Source organism: Schistocerca piceifrons, chromosome 2, assembly GCF_021461385.2.
Source record: "Schistocerca piceifrons isolate TAMUIC-IGC-003096 chromosome 2, iqSchPice1.1, whole genome shotgun sequence".
Classification (NCBI taxonomy): Eukaryota; Metazoa; Arthropoda; class Insecta; order Orthoptera; family Acrididae; genus Schistocerca; species Schistocerca piceifrons.
This window is the reverse complement of record NC_060139.1, coordinates 545,631,259-545,652,512: the sequence shown is the minus strand read 5'-3', so window position 1 is coordinate 545,652,512 and position 21,254 is coordinate 545,631,259.

Sequence of the window (21,254 nt, the reverse complement as noted above, 5' to 3'; positions counted from 1 at the left end):
CAGAACCACAGGCACATAGACACAGGCAACAGAGCATGCACAATGTCGGCACTAGTACAGTGTATATCCACCTTTCGCAGCAATGCAGGCTGCTATTCTCCGATGGAGACGATCGTAGAGATGCTGGATGTAGTCCTGTGGAACGGCTTGCCATGCCATTTCCACCTGGCGCCTCAGTTGGACCAGCGTTCGTGCTGGACGTGCAGACCGCGTGAGACGACGCTTCATCCAGTCCCAAACATGCTCAATGGGGGACAGATCCGGAGATCTTGCTGGCCAGGGTAGTTGACTTACACCTTCTAGAGCACGTTGGGTGGCACGGGATACATGCGGACGTGCATTGTCCTGTTGGAACAGCAAGTTCCCTTGCCGGTCTAGGAATGGTAGAACGATGGGTTCGATGACGGTTTGGATGTACCGTGCACTATTCAGTGTCCCCTCGACGATCACCAGTGGTGTACGGCCAGTGTAGGAGATCGCTCCCCACACCATGATACCGGGTGTTGGCCCTGTGTGCCTCGGTCGTATGCAGTCCTGATTGTGGCGCTCACCTGCACGGCGCCAAACACGCATACGACCATCATTGGCACCAAGGCAGAAGCGACTCTCATCGCTGAAGACGACACGTCTCCATTCGTCCCTCCATTCACGCCTGTCGCGACACCATTGGAGGCGGGCTGCACGATGTTGGGGCGTGAGCGGAAGACGGCCTAACGGTGAGCGGGACCGTAGCTCAGCTTCATGGAGACGGTTGCGAATGGTCCTCGCCGATACCCCAGGAGCAACAGTGTCCCTAATTTGCTGGGAAGTGGCGGTGCGGTCCCCTACGGCACTGCGTAGGATCCTACGGTCTTGGCGTGCATCCGTGCGTCGCTGTGGTCCGGTCCCAGGTCGACGGGCACGTGCACCTTCCGCCGACCACTGGCGACAACATCGATGTACTGTGGAGACCTCACGCCCCACGTGTTGAGCAATTCGGCGGTACGTCCACCCGGCCTCCCGCATGCCCACTATACGCCCTCGCTCAAAGTCCGTCAACTGCACATACGGTTCACGTCCACGCTGTCGCGGCATGCTACCAGTGTTAAAGACTGCGATGGAGCTCCGTATGCCACGGCAAACTGGCTGACACTGACGGCGGCGGTGCACAAATGCTGCGCAGCTAGCGCCATTCGACGGCCAACACCGCGGTTCCTGGTGTGTCCGCTGTGCCGTGCGTGTGATCATTGCTTGTACAGCCCTCTCGCAGTGTCCGGAGCAAGTATGGTGGGTCTGACACACCGGTGTCAATGTGTTCTTTTTTCCATTTCCAGGAGTGTATAACGTGTACCAAATTTGATTTAAATCGTTCCAGGGGTTTAGGATGAGCTTTTTACCCTTGGTTTTACCCGTGTACACACGTTTCAGATATATTTCACGTACATTTAACATATTTCACACGTATTTGTACACAATTTCTCTATATCTCTAGCCAATTTCTCCCTGCATTTTTTTGATTCTCCTGCAGCACAATTTTTATGACGTCTTATCTTCTGAACTATGTCTCGTAAAATGATATAATTTTGTAGGTACATCCAGTGGTTATGTGGCTACTGTCTGCGAAATTCGTTGCGAATAGAGCTAGTATCGAAGAAGTAACAAATATAAACGTCAAGCATCATATTGCAGTTTCTCACAGATCTCAGTGGTTATGTCGTCATATTTCCTGAAAATGTTTCCTACAATAACATAATTTTGCAGGTATACCTTGTGGTATATGTGAATACTGACTGCAAAGCGTGTTGCGAATGCATGCAATAGCGGAAACGTAATAAATTAAATTATCATGCTTCACGTGACAGTTTTACTGCATGGACAGTGAAAACTCAAGCCATAAACTTTTTTTATTTTATCATTTTCTGGGGTTTTCAGAGAGAAAAAGTTCGTAAGGGTCTGAATTAATGTGTAAAGTCTGTTACTAGTCTCTATGTGCTCTCATTCTGAAATACTTGATGAATAAAGTACGGGCATTCACATGACGTAGTCCACACTGATTTTTCACCCCCATTCCGCTCCCGTCAGCCCTCTCATAGGTAAGGGTGTGTTACGCCCCCACCCCACCCGCCCTAACGATTCTTTCCACACAATAAATGATACATTATTTACGAAGATTGATAGAAAACGGTAATCGGTCCAGTAGCTCTGAAACACACATACATACACCCATTTTTGTATGCATGCATACAGTTTTTGTTAAATACGTAGTTATTAAAAATAATCATTAAAATTAAAATATAGGAAACCAAGAAGTCTACGATGTATGGTATCGAGCAGGCACTACATGTCAATCTTCAGGCTTTAGCGCCTCCTGCAACAGTCCTAAATATTATCAAACGTTGTCCTGCTTAACCGTTTGACGACGTGGTAACTTTCGCTGAGAATTTCGGATGTTGTGTCAGATGGTGTCTCTGAACTCCGTGTATTTCGATAGGGCAACTGCTCGTCACCTTCAGCAATATTTTCGATACCAGGGGATCAATCGTTCGCAGGCACGACAACCCTCTGTTGGAGACTTCTCCCTTCAATCGACGTCATGTCTCAGACAAAATATTTCAATGTTCACCCGTGAAGCTGTAACAAAATCTTTGACTGACTCCTTTTTTCCCTTCATATTCAAGATGAGGCGAAGAAAACTGAAAGACATGAAAATGAACGGTATAACAAATGATTCAAATAATTACTTCCTTTCCTGCTTTTCTGTTCCATTACAAGTCAACTGAGGATCTGCTTTAGGCTACTTAGAGAGGTTTCTCTAATATTCGTTGGTATTGTTCCCCCATGAAACAAAGGATTCCCAGGAGGATATTGGGAGCTCAAAGTACAAGAGACGGCCATACAGAACACGAGCGAACCGGAACTGTGTACCCAGATAGAGAAAATCTCGAACACCATCAAGAAAATAAAGAGCACATTCTTTGGACACATCCTTCAAATGGACTGGAGGAGATTGGCCAGTCAGGCAATACAGTTTCTTGTGAACGAGAAAACCAAAGTACACTCGATCCATGTGATGTTAAAGGATCTCGAAGAAATGAGATTGCAGAAAACAGAGATCTCCATCATTTTGACTCCAGATCACAAAGTCAGGTTTTCATAGGTTTTCAGGATAAAATTAAACTCAGAACAAAATCATAACTGACAGAAGTGCGAAGAAGGTTGCAACGTCTGAAAATGAAGGAATTTTAGACGAGAATAAAGACCCAAATAACCGTGGTCTTCAGAAGAAGAAGAAGAAGAAGAAGAAGAAGAAGATGATGACTTCCTCGTTTCCTTGGATTGGTTTTACCTTGTAAAACTTCCCACTTTCTAACTTTGTGAAGATGGACCAAACATATGCGTAATACCTGTATGTAAGACGACAAATTTCCACTTTTGTCTCTGTACTTGGCACTGTTCTAAATGCCTCACTTAATTAATCTAATATTATTATGATGTTCGTGTACATTCCTAAATCACTTAGTTTTACCTTTTAAATGGTCGAAGTATTGAGTTTTAATTATAATTCTATATTCGCATGAGTCTTCAAAATATTAACAAATTACTCATAACTTTTAATGGAATTTATGTGTTTCTGCTGTTGTTCTGGTCAAGTAATACCTTTGTTATAATCTTACATTCTTTTTCTTGATTGTTTTTCTTCCTTCAAACGATCCTAAATCTAATGTCTGCATTGCATTTGTGCATTCGGGAAGGATATAACACAAAATTTTTGCATTTATGTCATTTTTGTAGCAGGTCTTTTTTATTAAGTGAAATTATTACACTGATAATACGGAAATACATGAGATGCTGGAGAGTTACTCCTTTTAATATTTCAGTCAGGCTTTCTGAATTTTCAGGTAGTTAATGCAATTCGGGCGTATTTCCTTGAAAGCAGTGGTACGTATCTGTAACAAGAAATTCATTACATTGTTCTGTCGATGTGTCTCTCTGAGATACGACCACCCTGTTAGTAGTATGGTGAGCCACCTTCCGCCTTCCATATATGCTCCACTGAGACTTCTTGTAATATTACATGATCACAGACGTATTACGAGGTCTCGGTCCACATAAGGAACGTTTTGTGTGAAGCAGTATGTCGTTCGTCGAAGTCCAAAGTACTCCTCTTAAGTTGATATTTTTTAGATTGGCACCTCCAGCGTGCTTGTTTCCTATGTTATCTGGGATATCGACTGAAGCAGAGATGGAACACATTATATTTTCCACAAGAGAAAACAATGCTTTCTTCTTCGTAAGCGCAAATATGGACACAAGCCTACGACAAAACATGATTTCGTGAAGTTAGCTAGCATCAACCAGTGTCTGCAGTTCGCAGTTTCTGTGGTCTTGTCGATGGTCCAGGTCTCACAGTTGATTCTCGGCATCATGATTTATTCCACTTTTCCTCTCTTAACAATTTCCATTGCCTTCTACCATTAACTTGTACTGATAATTCTGCCTATTTTTATCGAAGTTGTTTCTTCTAGTTTTCTGACTCACGCGTCACCAGTTTTTGTTGATTTTTCCTTTGTCTTTCTGTCTTTACTGAACTGACTGTTTCACCGTCTAGGCTGAATAAAATGCTCTGTGTTCCCAAACCCAGTCTGTTAGTTTCTTAAAATGACCACAGAAACTATTCGAGATTATTAATATTTATTCTGTAGTCTCCAAACGCACACGGTCTGCCACAAAGTGTAGATAGGATAATGCAGTGATAAGCTCCTTCTGCTCCCTGACTCGTTTATATTGGTTGACTCACGAAAGTTACAAAGCTGATAGCTTCGGGTACTGAATGGTCTGAGATCAAACAAAACAGCAGCAGTCGATGATATACCTTTCTAGTTACTGAAAATTGTGGGAAGTTATTTTAGCTGGTTTCAAAATTTTATCAAATCGGTGCTTTATCATCAGGCTTTTAAAGGATCAACAAAGCCACTTATGGACAAATGAGAAAACATTTAGGAAGCAGATACCTGAGATACAATTCTGATAATACGCATAATAATGGAAGAGAAACGAAGACAAATCGGGACGCTCGGACATTGAGTTGTGTTGTTATGCGTGGGACGGTAATTTTCCTATCTGGCCGCTGCCAGTTTCGGACCAGTAATGCAGAATGACACAGAAGGTTGCGGAAGGAGTATTACTTGTTCTCTGATGGCAGGCGCAGATGTGAGGGATTAGAACGTGCCTGGTGCACGATACGGCGACCCTCCCTTGTAGTGATCAGGCGTGGTCGACCGGGACTGCCCGCCCTCCCTCACTTTCCCGTGCAGTGCAACATCGAGCCACTGCCAGATCTGAATGCTCCACATATATGAATGCTGCACGATTCGACCAGTCGGCAAATTGGAGACTCACGATGAGGCCACTTTCAAACTGTGGCAGTGGCTGACAGTGCTGTCTCATAACTATGCAGCATCTCCGTGTCTTTCACAGTGATCACTCAATATATGACGCTGTTCGCGCCTCTTATACACTGAGGCGACAAAAGTCATCGGATAGATATATGGATAAGTACAGATGCCAGCAGTACCACCTAAACAAGATACTAAAGGGCAGTGCATTGGTGGAGCTGTCGTTTGAACTGAGGTGACTTATGTGAAAACGTTTCCAACGCATCGCGGTGTAGCTTGCTCGCCAGGTTTCGAGAGGATGCGTTTCTGGATGAGGTATCGAATATATTGCTTCCCTATACTTATACCTCCCGAGGAGATCACGAATGTAAAATTAGAGAGATTCGAGCGCGTACGGAGGCTTTCAGACAGTCGTTCTTCCCGCGAGCCATACGCGACTGGAACAGAAAAGGGAGGTAATGGCAGTGGCACGTAAAGTGCCCTCCGCCACACACCGCTGGGTGGCTTGCGGAGTACAAATGTAGATGTAGATGTAAATTATGGCCGCATGACAAAAATTAACAGATTCTGAACGCGGAGTGGTAGCTGGAGATAGACGCATGGAACATTCCATTTCGTAAATCACTGGAGAATTCAACACTCCGAGATCCACAATATCAAGAGTGTGCTAAGAATACCAGATGTCAAGCATTACCTCTCACCACGGAGAACACAGTAGCCGGAGCCCTTCACTTAAAGATCGAGAGCAGCAACGTTCTAGGCTCTTCAGTCTGGAACCGCGCGACCGCTACGGTCGCAGGTTCGAAACCTGCCTCGGGCATGGATGTGTGTGATGTCCTTAGATTAGTTAGGTTTAAGTAGTTCTAAGTTCTAGGGGACTGATGGCCTTAGATGTTAATTCCCGTAGTGCACAGACCCATTTGAACCAGCGACGTTCGCGTAGAGTTGTCAGTGTTAACAGAAGAGTACCACTGCGTGAAATAACCTCTGAAATCAATGTGGGACGTAAGAATAACGTATCTGTTAGGATAGTGTGGCAAAGGCTGGCGTTAATGGGCCAAGGGAACAAACGACCTACGCGAGTGCTTTTGTTAACACCACGACATTGCTACAACGCCTCTCCTAGGCTCGTGACCACATCAGTTGGATCCTAGACGACTGAAAAACAGTGAACTTGTCAAATGAGTCACGATTTCAGTTGGTAAGAGCTGATGGTAGGGTTTTAATGCAGCGCAGACAACACGAAACCATGGCCCAAGTTGTCGTCAAGGCCCTGTGTAAGCTGCTGGTGGCTCCACCACGGTGTGGGTTGTGTTTACATGGAATGGCCTGGATCCTCGGATCCTACTGAACCAATCATTGACTGAAAATCGTTATGTTCGGCTACTTGGAGACCGTTTGAGCCACTCATAGACTTTATGCTCCCAAACAGCGATGTCAAGACACTAGGCCGCAATTGTTCACGACTGGTTTGAAAAACATTCTGGACAATTCGAGCGATTAATTTGGCCATCCAGATCCCTGACATAAATACCATTAAATGTTTATGGAACGTAATCAAGAGGTCGTCCATCCACAGCTTTCGGCACCGGCAACACTTCCGCAATAATGGACGGCTATAGAGGCAACTTCCAGCGAATTGTGGAGCCCATGCCACATCGAGCTGCTGCACTAAGCCGGGCAAAAGGAGGTCCGACACGATATTAGGAGGTATCCCACGACTTTTGTGACCTCTGTGTATGCCCTACCAGGACTGGTAACGACACTCAACACGAACAACACTAATGTACTCTGGTGGTCATTTTATATGTTACAGAGGCTGGAAACTCTAATCATTTACAAATCCGCTGATGACTTGTATGTGCATGTAAAGACATTGACATGCCGTCTGACTGCTTCACTTTTTTTCGTCAGGCAGTGCAGATATCTATCCATCCTATCTGAGTGGTAGCATCGTTTTGAATCTCTATAATGTGTTCCCGGACGCCTCCAGTAGCCAGGTATTTTCCCGGCTGAGCAGCCCGGTTGTGGCGCTGTGGCGGTAGCCGAGGGTAGCCAGAGAAGTCCAGTATTAGGGCGCGGCCCGCATAGCAGAGCAGGGAGTGTCCTCCGCCGGGGGCCAGGGTCTGTTACCGCCGGGTGACCTGGGGGCAGGCCGGTCGCGGCCGGCCTTGGGGCAGGTCACTGCTTCCTCTGCCGGCTCCAGGCCCAGGTGAACAGTGGCCATCCCCTGGGAATCTATGCCCGCGCCCGCCCACGCCTTTATCGATCTGTGTAGCTTTCCCAGACAAAAGAAACGCCGCACCACCGTCCCTCTCTGTCCTCTTCGACTGCGGAGAGAGTTAGTGCGCCTACAAGAAAGGAAAGGGCCACTGCTTGGACAACAGCACGACTGCAAAGGGGAAAAAATTTCGTCAGTTTCCGCGTACAGCCAGACTTTTAAATTATTTTCACTTCTTTATTTGTTGCTTTATGTTTTTTCTTACACTTTTTTCTCCAAGGTTTATATCAGAGCGACGGCCAGGAGGAATGAATCGGTAATGCAACCTATTCTCATAGCTGAAGTCGATAACGTGCGGTCGGGCTGTGATAACCTACTCAGACGTTTTCGTTTCGGATCCTTGTGAGGGCTCGACAGTCTTTGGCGACCTAGTAGACAGACAGGTGGCGATGTTGAAAAGTTACTGGTCACCAAACCTTCCGCCACTGCCCTGCGTTAAATCCGAAACCTCTGCACACTGCCTCACAAAGTTAGGGCATTGAAACAGTCGATGGATGTCCGTTCGTCGGCTACGGCAAGCGAGTAGCCTATATTCCAACATTGGGATCACTCACCTCCCCAGCTCTCACATTATCACCATTACAGTTATTATCACTATCACTATCGTTATCATCAACAACAGCAATAATGATATCCCTGAAGAACCATGAGTGAACCCAGGCGTACTCTTCTTCAACCGAAGCAAATCAACGGCCACGTATGTCTATGTTTTGAGTATGCTGCAGAAGTCTCGCTGGGAACCCCTTACACACTTCCATATGGTCTCATGTCTTCCAAAGCGATTTTCATATTTTTGGAGCCCTGAAGCAAGACGATACTGGCCGTCGACTTCTTTCAGACGAAGAGGTGCACGCCTGGGTATAATCACTGATTGTGGGTAACCGCAAGTATTTTTCGATGGAACTATTAACCGTCTTGTATTACAGTGAGACATATATATTAACAATAATGCCGATTACTTTTGAAATAATAAACATTTCACTTACTTTCTTCCATCTGTCTAGTCTTCATTTGATTGACCCTTATACTATTACAGTACAGACACACAGGACACAATGTATGCACTTTACCACAGTCACTAACACTAAAGAAATACACACCTTAAATTTTTCAGAATAAAGAGCCACATATAAAGCGACTAAGATGTGATCTTGATGCACACACATCTGCCTTTGCCTGAAGAGGAAGTCTAGAATTTAACATCCCGACGAAACAGAGCTGATTACAAATACAAACGTATAGTCGTTCGCCAGCAATCTGAGTTCAAAATATTTCGTGCTCTGAATCTACTGAGTTGCAGGAAGTCACTTATGATTTATTTTTCAGCATGAGAAATTTAAAAGGAATGGTATTTACGGATTTAACTGACTGTAGTTCCTCATTTAGACTTGTTTCATGTGACATCTCGAACCGAGAGAGGTGAGTAAACGGTCAACGCACTGGACACTCGATTCACATTCCGGAGGAGTGCCATTCTAAACCTCCACCCGCCCCCCCGTATTTAGGTCTTCTGTGGTATCTGTCTACCTATGTAGACGAATAACTAGATGATCCACTCGGAAGGCACGTGGCCGGTTTCATGTTCTACTCCTGCCAGTCTAACCTTCTGCGTCGACGCTAATGGAGTCATGACGAAGTAGCAATTTATACGCTGAACATTCAGGAGAATTAGAAGCAGTTCTGTTGCTACAATTGTAAGTTGTTACTGACAGTGAGATACGGGGAATAACAAGCAAGCTACAAGCTACATTTTTTGTCAGGGCTGCAAGTTGAAGATGATACTGAGCAGCCTGACTTACAGCACTTATAACTACACTTATAAGAGATTTTAGAAATGAAAACGAAAGTAGTTTATCGATAACATTACCACTGGGTAATGAATTATGATTCACTTTTGGAGAAACTCGACATAATGCGATCACATTTTCAGAATAAAGAAGCATCTTACAAGAATTACGTTTGGTGTTATCCTTACCAGAACCGCAGAGATCTCTCTCAAAAGCCTGGTATTTTAGAACTGTTTCACGATTTGTATGCTTATTAATAACCCTATTTTTCAGAAATACTTCTCAAAACTCAGTAAGAGTCTTGATTATAATACTAGGAGTAAAATCAGTCCCTAAAAACGCTTTGAAGATTCAACATTTGTTGATGGAGGAGTTATATATATGAATACATACTTTCCCAAAAATTTTCCAAAGTATATGAATATGTAATATAACGGAGATGAAAAGTTCATGAACATAGGTAACTGTCTCTAATGACGACAGTACCTCCATGTGGCACCCTAAAACTTATGTGTTAGGTTATAATTCGATTTAACACTTAAATAATACTATATTTCATAAATTTAGGTATTTCTATTGTATCGTACTTGAATACAAATGTTTCCCAGAAGGTAATGCACCAAATTTTTTCTTCAACAATTCTTTATTGAACGTAATGAGAATTAGACACACGAAAGGATGGTGTTTTATCTACACACCCTATTTTTCCACGTAATCGCCATCCCGTTCTATGGCCTTCCGCCAGCGCGAAACAAGGGTTTTCATGCCCTGTCGTTACCAATCCTTGTTCTGGTGGTGGAGCCAGTGCTTCACTGTATGAACTTCCATTGCTGATTGACAGATGCAGCGCCAATTGTCGAGTCGTAATGCATCTATCCTCGCGAATGGCAACATCGGTTCGCTGTAACATGTCAGGTGTGACGGCCGTGGATGGTGTCCCCGACCGCTACAAATCGTGGAGCTCCGCCGAACCGCCTTCTGATGACCTCCCCCTCCGTACCCAGCGAGTAACTGTACTTCTGTCGACAGCAGATGCTCCATAGACTTTGCACAAGCGTTTGTGAATATTCCTCACAGTTTCTTTCTTTGCCGTGACAAATTCAATGTTGGCACGTTACTTGTAATGTACATCACCTACATACGCCATTTTGAAACTGTTCTGCAGCTACGTTACCTGTCGGAAGTGACAGAAACTTGGCGCGCTCACTCATGCGAGTTCATGGAATGCATACGTAACGTTTCGCATTCGTAGCATTGTTTTCGGCTGAGTAAAAAAATGCGGTACATTACTTTCTGGGCAACCCTCGTAAAAGCGAACATTGTACATTTTTATACAAAGCTGGCATACTCCTCTTAGATTTTTAATACTTTATTCATTTAATGCAACGCAGAAGTGAGATGAATCTCTTTTACGTACTAGTTAGAAAAAAAAATATCGTTGGGAAAATTGCTAAACACCACTCTCGCAATGAAACTGAATGGATAAACAACTGCAGCAGTCACATTTGTGTTGCGGCAATGAGAGATGGAAATAGAAAGAATCATTGCGAACGTTCTGAATGTTTCTGCATAGATGAGCAGTTAAGAGTCTCTTCAGGCTCCTGTACGACACTGAGTTTCCTCCCAACATGACCAAAGAGACTGTGATAGTACAGGAGAATATAGTGAAGAACGAGTGAGTACTTAGTTCGCAAGAGAAGGCGAACTGGAAGTTTGAATCCTAACGTAAATTAGATATTACGGTGAATAAGCGACAATAAACATTAGCATCATTACCATTTGTTTATCCGCAGATTCTTGAAACAACAAAATAGTTTAAGGCGACTCTATGAGTGCAGATACGGTATAACATCTGCCCACGAGATTAGGATCAGGAATATTAACTCATAAGAGTGTACGGAATGAAAAAAGACTGCATGGAAATCGACGACACAGTGAAATCGGTAAATCAGTCGAAAACTGATGACTTCAGCGTAGTAGAATACATTTGCGGTAAATCATTTACATTATACATTTCGCAGCAACAGGCGTGAAGTAAGTATCAATCCGTAAAGATCATGGAGTTTCTCAGAACTTTACCTTAATCAGCGTAGATAAATTGACTGTTTTAAGGAATGAACTTACTCTGGCCTAATTTTACAGGGATGACATTATAATAGGTATATAACATGTGAAGAGATTTTTAGAAATCGGGTAACTTAGAAACCAACGAAGACGACAAATTGTGTACACAAAGGGACTAACGCGAACAAACAACTGGATGTCTTTGCAAGTGTTCGTGGTTAGCGAGATTCGGCAGTTGACAACTTGTTCCGCGATGAGCACTATCACATTAGTGATAATTTAGCAGGACTAACGACTGAACTAGTTTTTTCCACTTTAGATGAAAATACGTTAGTAAATTCTTGAATTGCCTAGAGTCAAGACAGAGATTTCCTTCTTGCTGGGACAGTACGTTCCGTCAGATTTACTTGCTCGTACACGATTAATCTTCAAGAAGTATAGGAGGAGGTACTTCACGAACATGTTCACTGAACAACAGTCCCTGCTTTTAGTGGAGTTTTTACGGTTCGGTATGAAACCTAGACCTACTGAAGACAAGTCCTCGTGTGGAATAGAACTTAGGCAATGTGTGTAACAGATGACACAACAAGTGAAAACACACATCCCGATAAACATTTATGTCTCAGCTCCACATATAGCTATTAACGATGCTACTAATTACTTTGGTTATGAGCTCCATAAGAAGGCATTCCTAGCGTGGACGGAGTCTGCGATGGACAGCTGCAAGCAAAATCCTATCCCTCCGGAGCTGTCCTAAAAATCATGTAACCTTTGTAGGGAGGGCGATACCGTCAATTCATCCATGCTCTGAACTGTTCGTGTTGCAGATATCCCTCGATATCATCCGTGTGCAGCTGAGCGTCTGGTATCATAGGATGAAATTAACCCCTACTGTCCCACACAATCACGTCTTCACATGGAATGTGTCAACCTAAACATACCTGCTGATTACAATTAAACTGATGGTGTTCCGAGTGCTGCAGCGCAGGCTGTTTACATCTCAGTACGCTGAAACATTATACACTCCTGGAAATGGAAAAAAGAACACATTGACACCGGTGTGTCAGACCCACCGTACTTGCTCCGGACACTGCGAGAGGGCTGTACAAGCAATGATCACACGCGCGGCACAGCGGACACACCAGGAACCGCGGTGTTGGCCGTCGAATGGCGCTAGCTGCGCAGCATTTGTGCACCGCCGCCGTCAGTGTCAGCCAGTTTGCCGTGGCATACGGAGCTCCATCGCAGTCTTTAACACTGGTAGCATGCCGCGACAGCGTGGACGTGAACCGTATGTGTAGTTAACGGACTTTGAGCGAGGGCGTATAGTGGGCATGCGGGAGGCCGGGTGGACGTACCGCCGAATTGCTCAACACGTGGGGCGTGAGGTCTCCACAGTACATCGATGTTGTCGCCAGTGGTCGGCGGAAGGTGCACGTGCCCGTCGACCTGGGACCGGACCGCAGCGACGCACGGATGCACGCCAAGACCGTAGGATCCTACGCAGTGCCGTAGGGGACCGCACCGCCACTTCCCAGCAAATTAGGGACACTGTTGCTCCTGGGGTATCGGCGAGGACCATTCGCAACCGTCTCCATGAAGCTGGGCTACGGTCCCGCACACCGTTAGGCCGTCTTCCGCTCACGCCCCAACATCGTGCAGCCCGCCTCCAGTGGTGTCGCGACAGGCGTGAATGGAGGGACGAATGGAGACGTGTCGTCTTCAGCGATGAGAGTCGCTTCTGCCTTGGTGCCAATGATGGTCGTATGCGTGTTTGGCGCCGTGCAGGTGAGCGCCACAATCAGGACTGCATACGACCGAGGCACACAGGGCCAACACCCGGCATCATGGTGTGGGGAGCGATCTCCTACACTGGCCGTACACCACTGGTGATCGTCGAGGGGACACTGAATAGTGCACGGTACATCCAAACCGTCATCGAACCCATCGTTCTACCATTCCTAGACCGGCAAGGGAACTTGCTGTTCCAACAGGACAATGCACGTCCGCATGTATCCCGTGCCACCCAACGTGCTCTAGAAGGTGTAAGTCAACTACCCTGGCCAGCAAGATCTCCGGATCTGTCCCCCATTCAGCATGTTTGGGACTGGATGAAGCGTCGTCTCACGCGGTCTGCACGTCCAGCACGAACGCTGGTCCAACTGAGGCGCCAGGTGGAAATGGCATGGCAAGCCGTTCCACAGGACTACATCCAGCATCTCTACGATCGTCTCCATCGGAGAATAGCAGCCTGCATTGCTGCGAAAGGTGGATATACACTGTACTAGTGCCGACATTGTGCATGCTCTGTTGCCTGTGTCTATGTGCCTGTGGTTCTGTCAGTGTGATCATGTGATGTATCTGACCCCAGGAATGTGTCAATAAAGTTTCCCCTTCCTGGGACAATGAATTCACGGTGTTCTTATTTCAATTTCCAGGAGTGTAGATATGTTCATTACTCTGTACGCTCGCGGACTATGTTGAAAAAAAATAGTTACACTTCCTGCCACCATGTGCATAAATGGTGCATAAATGGTGCATTAAGCAATCAGAATGTTTCCTGTTTTGACATACGCTCTTTGTCGCTCGGCGCATGCCTCAAATACTGCAGCCAGTGCTCTAGCTGTCATGGGAATTGCCTCTCCTCTGATAAACAGTACAAAAGATCTTGCAGTGTATTTTACACTGGTATCCCTACAAAATTAGGAATATGCACGAAATAAAGCCCCAAGATAGGCTAGTACATCGTGACATGGCCCTTCGTTTTTTGGTACCCATAGAAATGGATGACATGTGGCCGAGAAATATTCTGTGGATAGACAAAGTACATTCTTCTCTTCATGGTCCCATGAACGCGCAGAACTCTCGCATTTGAAGTTCTGTAGGAACATCCACTGCACTCAGCTTATGCGACTGGATGGCGTGGTTTCAGAAGCTCCTTCAATCTCGGTCTGTTTTTCTTCGAGGAGATCACTTCTTGTCTGTTACGTATACAGTGACCTCCCAGCGCAACACGTGATTCCAACTTCGCAAGAAAGCAACTGCTTCCACACCAGTATTTTCATGCAAGATGGGGTGACACCACATATCGATTGTCACGTGAAAGATTTGCTTCGAGAAACTTTTGGTAAAGGCCGTATCATGTCTAGGCGATTTCAAGATATTTGACCGACCAAAACCATGTGACATCCGGCTGTGGACATATCTGAAAAATCGAAAGATCGTGTCTATCAGGGACGTACTCGGTCTTTTCCTGAAATGAAGGTCAGTGCACGACTTGCTGAGTGAGGAGACCATATTGGACGGCCGCGGTGGCCATGCGGTTCTAGGCGCTGTTGTCCGGAACCGCGCGACTGCTACGGCCGCAGGTTCGAATCCTGCCTCGGGCATGGATGTGTGTGATGTCCTTAGGTTAGTTAGGTTTAAGTAGTTCTAAGTCTAGGGTACTCATGACCTCAGATGTTAAGTCCCATAGTGCTCAGAGCCATTTCAACCATTTAGACCATATTGAACAAATGTAACTTGTGACAATATCTTAATGAACGTGCCAGAACCGCCGTCATCGTGTGTTTGATCGTTCCTCCCCTTTTCCTGTACCCATACTACTCTTACTGCTTACAGCACCGTATTTTTACCTGGTGGCAGAAAGTGGAACAACCATTTTTTTAGCGTACTCCGTGAGCGTACCTATTAATGGACGTATCTACGACGTTTCAGCGTCCTGCGATGTATACAGCCCGTACTGCAGCACTGCGAACCTGTCACTCTAATTATAACCACTCACAGTTTCCACAGAAACATTACGTTGTAGTAAATCATTCTTTTCTTGTATTTTTTTCATGGATGAAAACGGGTTCTGGCTTCTCGCCAATTCACAACACTCCTTATATCACAATGCATATCAAACCGGCGCTGATTTGTGAAGAAACGCTTTGGATTGACCAGCACAGCCCAGTACACACGTTGGCTTGCTCGATACAAAGGCTGCTACATTTGGTGAGCGATGTGCCACACACACGTGACCTAGGCCTGACGGCGTCTTCTGTCCCAGGTATTCATCATCACTCTTCAATTTATTTATTCTGTACTAATAATTCTACTGGCGACAGATTAACCGACAGTATCTATATATACCACTGAAAGTACCCGCAAAATTGTACGAAATGTATTTTTGGATATACGAAGACATAAATATTGAGACGCCTGAAATCCTAATTCTTTTATACACGAGGGGTTTGATCGTTTAAACAACATATGGTGGGGATGGGTTTATCGGTCGGTTATTAAAAGCGAGTCATACTTTTTCAAATAACTTTCGGGAATTCAGCCAGGTAACACTTTCAGCGACCGCCGATATTTCGGCGGGAGAACACCCCGCCATTTTCATTTTCATTGAAAATGGCGGGTTGTTCTCCCGCCGAAATATCGGCGGTCGCTGAAAGTGTTACCTGGCTGAATTCCCGGAAGTTATTTGAAAGTTGTATACGCCAGGGGAAACTCAGGTCTCACGAGTCAGACTATGGTCACCCTTCAGCAAGCCTTCTGGATGTCGCATCAGACTACGAAAATCAGTGACACAGTCTCTTGAATAATAGGAGAGCGAACATTTAACCAATTGGTTACTCTGTCTGACATTAAAAGTCTCCAACCTGCCAGTAACCATCCGTAGCAGTTCATTTGATAACTTATGAGTCGCCGACAGTGGAGCAAGTAGATCCTCCTACTTGTTGTTAAACACGCCGGAAGTACCAGCTCTTAAGCGTTTAGCCGTTTACAATGTTCAGATCATTCAAACAGAATGATACCACCACGGGGTTTTGATCGCTGGTTTACAGTTGTCCTTCTTCACGGTACCCATTGTGTTTCGCTGTAGGACAGCTGCAGGCCACGTCCCCAGGTACAGGTGGTCACACGGCGGGACCTGGTGTTCGTCCCAGGTGCTGGCGTGTCGCCGCTGTCGTTCGGCGCGGCGCGGTCCCAGCCCGAGGAAGTGATCCATCAGCGCACGGAGCGTAGGCGCCCCGCGTCGCAGCGCGCCGCTCTCCCGTATTACCATAACTGGAACGAGGCTCCAGCCGTGTCAACTGCCCTTGTCGTTACAGACTGTCATAAGTAGGGAAAGGCGCGGCCCACAGGCCGAGTAGCTAGGTGGCGCTTTCTCTCAAATCAACCCCAATACATCAGGAAATGGTTTACAGTTGTCTGAGGCATAGTCCACGATAGTGGCTGATCGATTGGTGTCTGGCTCGGTTCCATCCAAGCCTCTATTTTACAAAGTCGGAGGATGAGGACCTCACGTGCTCAGCGAATAACTGACACGGGCTTCAGCATCGGACTAATAACGTGTGCGAAATGAAATCCATTTAATCATAGTACAACAAGAGGAAAAATTCTCATATCGGAGCACAAGAAATGGGAATATATTCCTGTTTATTTAAAAGACTCTGACTGAAAAGTGGCGTATCAGCTGCGTCACTCTGCCTTCCTCAGCACCCTTAAAAATTTTCCCAAAAGTTTTTGAATGTGAACATATTCGTTGTTTGTGTTTTTCCATGCAGCTCACCTCAAACTGCCAGTAGCTTCTCTAACTGAAACTCTCTCACAGTTCACGCTTACTAGTCCATCCTGTAAGTCACTCAGAGCCGTTCACTCCCAGTTGCCGTTTCTCATTCACTCATTCAGCCCAACTCATTGTCGTTATCTCTCTGTGTCTCTCTGTCATTGTCTCCTATGTCATAGCAATAGTCCCCTTCGTTCAGTCCTACTACTACTGTCTCCCCTCACTGTCACTCTCTCTCTCTCTCTCTCTCGTGCTCTCTCTTACTGCTAATATCTCATTCTTTCCTTCCTGCTGCTGCTGTCTCTTCTTTCTTTTTCTCTTTGTCATTGCCATATACTCCGTGTCTCATTATCAGTGGTTATCAACAATTTCCACTTTCTCTTTTTCCTCTCCCCTGGAACTATCTCCTTCACTATTTTTCCAGCACTGTTCTGCCACTGTCAAGTATGTTCCATTGCCACTGTCTCCCTCTCTTTCCCTCACAATGCCATTGTCAATTTCGCACTTTCTATAACACAACCACTGCCTACTATCTTCCAATATCTATTGCTTTTCCGTCTGTTAGCCACAGATTCCGACTTCTCCCTGGGTATAAAAAAGTGCGAATATGTCCGCATGCTAATATATTTGAGAAAATTTTTAAAGATGCTGAGGAAGCTAGAATGAGACAGCTGGTACTTCACTTTTCAGTCAGTCTTTTAAATAAACAGGAATATATTTGCATTTTTTGTGTTCCGATAGGAGCATTTCCCGCTGGTTCCCTTCCTTTCCCTGCCGCAGTATGCATACCGATTACCTTTATGTTGAATTATTATTAAATAAGTCTCTGTTTCTTCGGCTCCACATCAATAAAGTCAGACATAACTAAGAAATGAGCATTTTGTTTTTAGATTCATATTTTCAGAATGGTTCAAATGGCTCTAAGCACTGTGGGACTTAACGGTGAGGTCATCAGTCCCCTAGACTTAGAACTACGTAAACCTAACTAATCTAAGGACATCACAAACATCCATGCCCGAGGCAGGATTCGATCCTGCGACCGTAGCAGCCGCGTAGTTCCGGACTGAAGCGCCTAGAATCACTCGGCCACTGCGACCGGCCTCATATTTTCATGACGTGGAAAATAATTTACCAAGTTATCAGTATGTTGAAGATATTAATGATAAAATGTGTCATACGAACATAACTATTTTAAATTTAAGAGAACGAACCATTTCCAGAATGAAAGACTCATTCTGCAGCATTTCGTACGCTGTTCTGAAATTTCGGACAGATTAAAACTCTTTGCAAGACCATAACTCGAACCGTACCTCTCTCTCACTGACTGAAATTTCACCTTGTCTCGAAGTTGCAAGACAGCGTACATTCCACAGCAGCGTGAAAGATCTATGGCTGAGCCTATTTTTCAATAATACCCTTTCTTCGAGAAATGCTAAACCGGCAAGGTATGCTGGTAAGGTGACATCTGCAGGGAAATAGCGATATGATGATGTTGAGTAATGACTAAGAGTTACCGCCTCATCTGAGATTCATATATTTGGTAAAGCTTCCGATTCACTGTCAATAAAATCAGTATTAACAGTCATTGGTAAACAAGGCACTCATATAACCTTCACTAGTGTTCTCAAAACCACGCAAATCACTGTTATACCTGATATTAGACATCGGAAAGGTCAGATTTGAAGGAGACAGACAAGGGGATTCTATACCACCACAACTATTCTCAGCGGTCATAGAGGAATTTTTCAGATTCTCTTCTCTTAAACTTAAACATGTCTGTGTTCCGGCGACAGGCATGTGTTTATATAGTGGTAAACGCAGGAATGAAGTGATTTAATATGAGGATTACTGTACATGTAACGCGGATTCCATGCACTAAAGTAGGTACTGTGTCATACTCAGCGAAGCAATTCTTACAAAGGGAAGGTATACTTTTATCAGAGGAAGGAGCTTTCCTGCAAACGTTATGTCGGCAGATGGTCTGTCATATCTCTTTCAACCCACTTAATTATGGTTCAAATGGCTCTGAGCACAATGGGACTCAACATCTGAGGTCATCAGTCCCTAGATCTTAGAGCTAGTTAAGCCTAACTAACTTAAGGACATCACACACATCCACGCCCGAGGCAGGATTCGAACCTGCGACCGTATCGGTCGGGCGGTTCCAGACTGAAGCGCCTAGAACCGCTCGGCCACACTGGCCGGCTACTTAATTGTGGCCCTGGAGATCGAGTGAGGGTGGAGGACGACTCAAATAAACCAAATATCTCCTTACGAAGTAGCAAGTGAAGAGATACCATGCCGTCCTATAAGAAATTTTCCCACGGTCAGAAAGAAGTAACTAAATATAGAAATTCCGGTCGGATCGATTTTCTGGGGGCCTTTTTTGGCAAATGAATGAAGTTGGCACCAAGAAGACCCAGTGCAAGCCACGAGATTGTAGCGCAAAACACTACTGCCTGGAGGACGTATCATGGATTAAACAATCACAGAACTCCGTGGGACAAAGAAGAGCCAGGTGGGGAAACATTTTGCTAAAAAGTTACGTTTGGGTGAAGCGCTCGAAATGAGCATGTGGGACAAGAGTGCTGCTGTGTTGGAGTGCTGGAGGAACACAGACGGTTGGCAGAGCCGCTGCTGTTTTGAGATGGCAGCTTTGCCAACGCCTGCCATAGGGACCTCGTCCACACTACTGCGACGGCATCGCTGTTGTTCCTGCCCCAGTCACTGTGCGTAGGCGAGGCACATCGGCTGTCGTGGCTGAACCAGCTGCCTCAGACCTCCGAATTCCCTGCTCTGCCAGCGTGCCGACGAGTCCTCTGCCTTTGTTAAACTTCAGACCGCTGTACAAAACTTGTACTCCTATACAAAACGTGTCTTTACTTTTATTCGCCCGGAAAAACCTGCTAGAGTTCAGCTCTCTGGGTACCTAGTGAATCCCCCCCGCCCCCCTTCACTCTCCCCCTTCCTTACAAACACATTCTTGGTAGAAAAGTTTTGTCAAGCCGTTTGTGTTTATTTGCAATGGTAATGTTTCATTGTCATATACACTGAGGTGATAAAAATCATCGTATAGCGATATGCACGCATACATGTGGCGGTAGTATCGCGTACACAAGGTATAAAAGGGCTGTGCGTTGCAGGAGCTGTCATTTGTACTTAGGTGATTCATGTGTAAAGGTGCCCGACGTTATTATGGCCGGACGATGGGAATTAAGACCGTGAACGTGGAAAGGTAGTTGGAGCGAGAAGCATGGGACATTCCATTTCGGAAATCGTTAGGGGATTCAATATCCCGAGATCCACAGTGTCAAGAGTGTGCCGGGAATACCAGATACTCTCACCACGGAGAAAGCAGTGGCCGACGGCCTTCACTTGACGATCAAGAGCAGCGGCGTTTGCGTCGAGCTGTCAGTGGTAATAGACAAGAATCACTGCATAAAACAACCCTAGAAATCAATGTGGGACGAATATATCCGTTAGACAGTGCGGCGAAATTTGGCGTTAGTGGGTTATGACAGTAGACGACTGACGCAGGTGCCTGTGCTAGCAGCACGACATCGCCTGCAGCACCTCTCCTAGGCCCGTGATCTTATCGTTTGCACTGTATATTACTGGAAAATTCAGTTGGTAAGAGCTGATGGTAAGGTTCGAGGATGGCGCAGACCTCACGAAGCGATGGACCCAACTTGTCAACAAGGCATCGTGCAAGGTAGCTCCGTAACGCTGTGGGCTGTGTTTACATGGAACGGGCTGGGGCCTCTGGTCCAATTGAACAGATCATTGCCTGGAAATGGTTACGTTCGGTTACAAAGAGACCATTTGCAGCCATTCATGGACATCGTGTTCTCAAACAACGACAGAATTTTTGTGGATTCTTATATAAGGAAAAGACTGTATCAGCAGACAGCTTCATACATGAGTCATTACTCGCATGACAGATGCGCTCGGATCCAATTGCTAGCTTCAAATAGTGTCGGTTGCGGCCGAAAGGTGTCAGCATCTTACGGACTATAAAATTATCAAGTAGTTAAAACTGTATTTTTGGGAAACAAAACTGTATTTACTGCGACGTTCATCAATTATTGCTAATTTCCTTAATTATCAGTGTGAATGATGGTGGGAACGCCAAGTATTAAATAAATCAATATTGTTATGTGTATGAATTGAGTACACATTAGCATGAG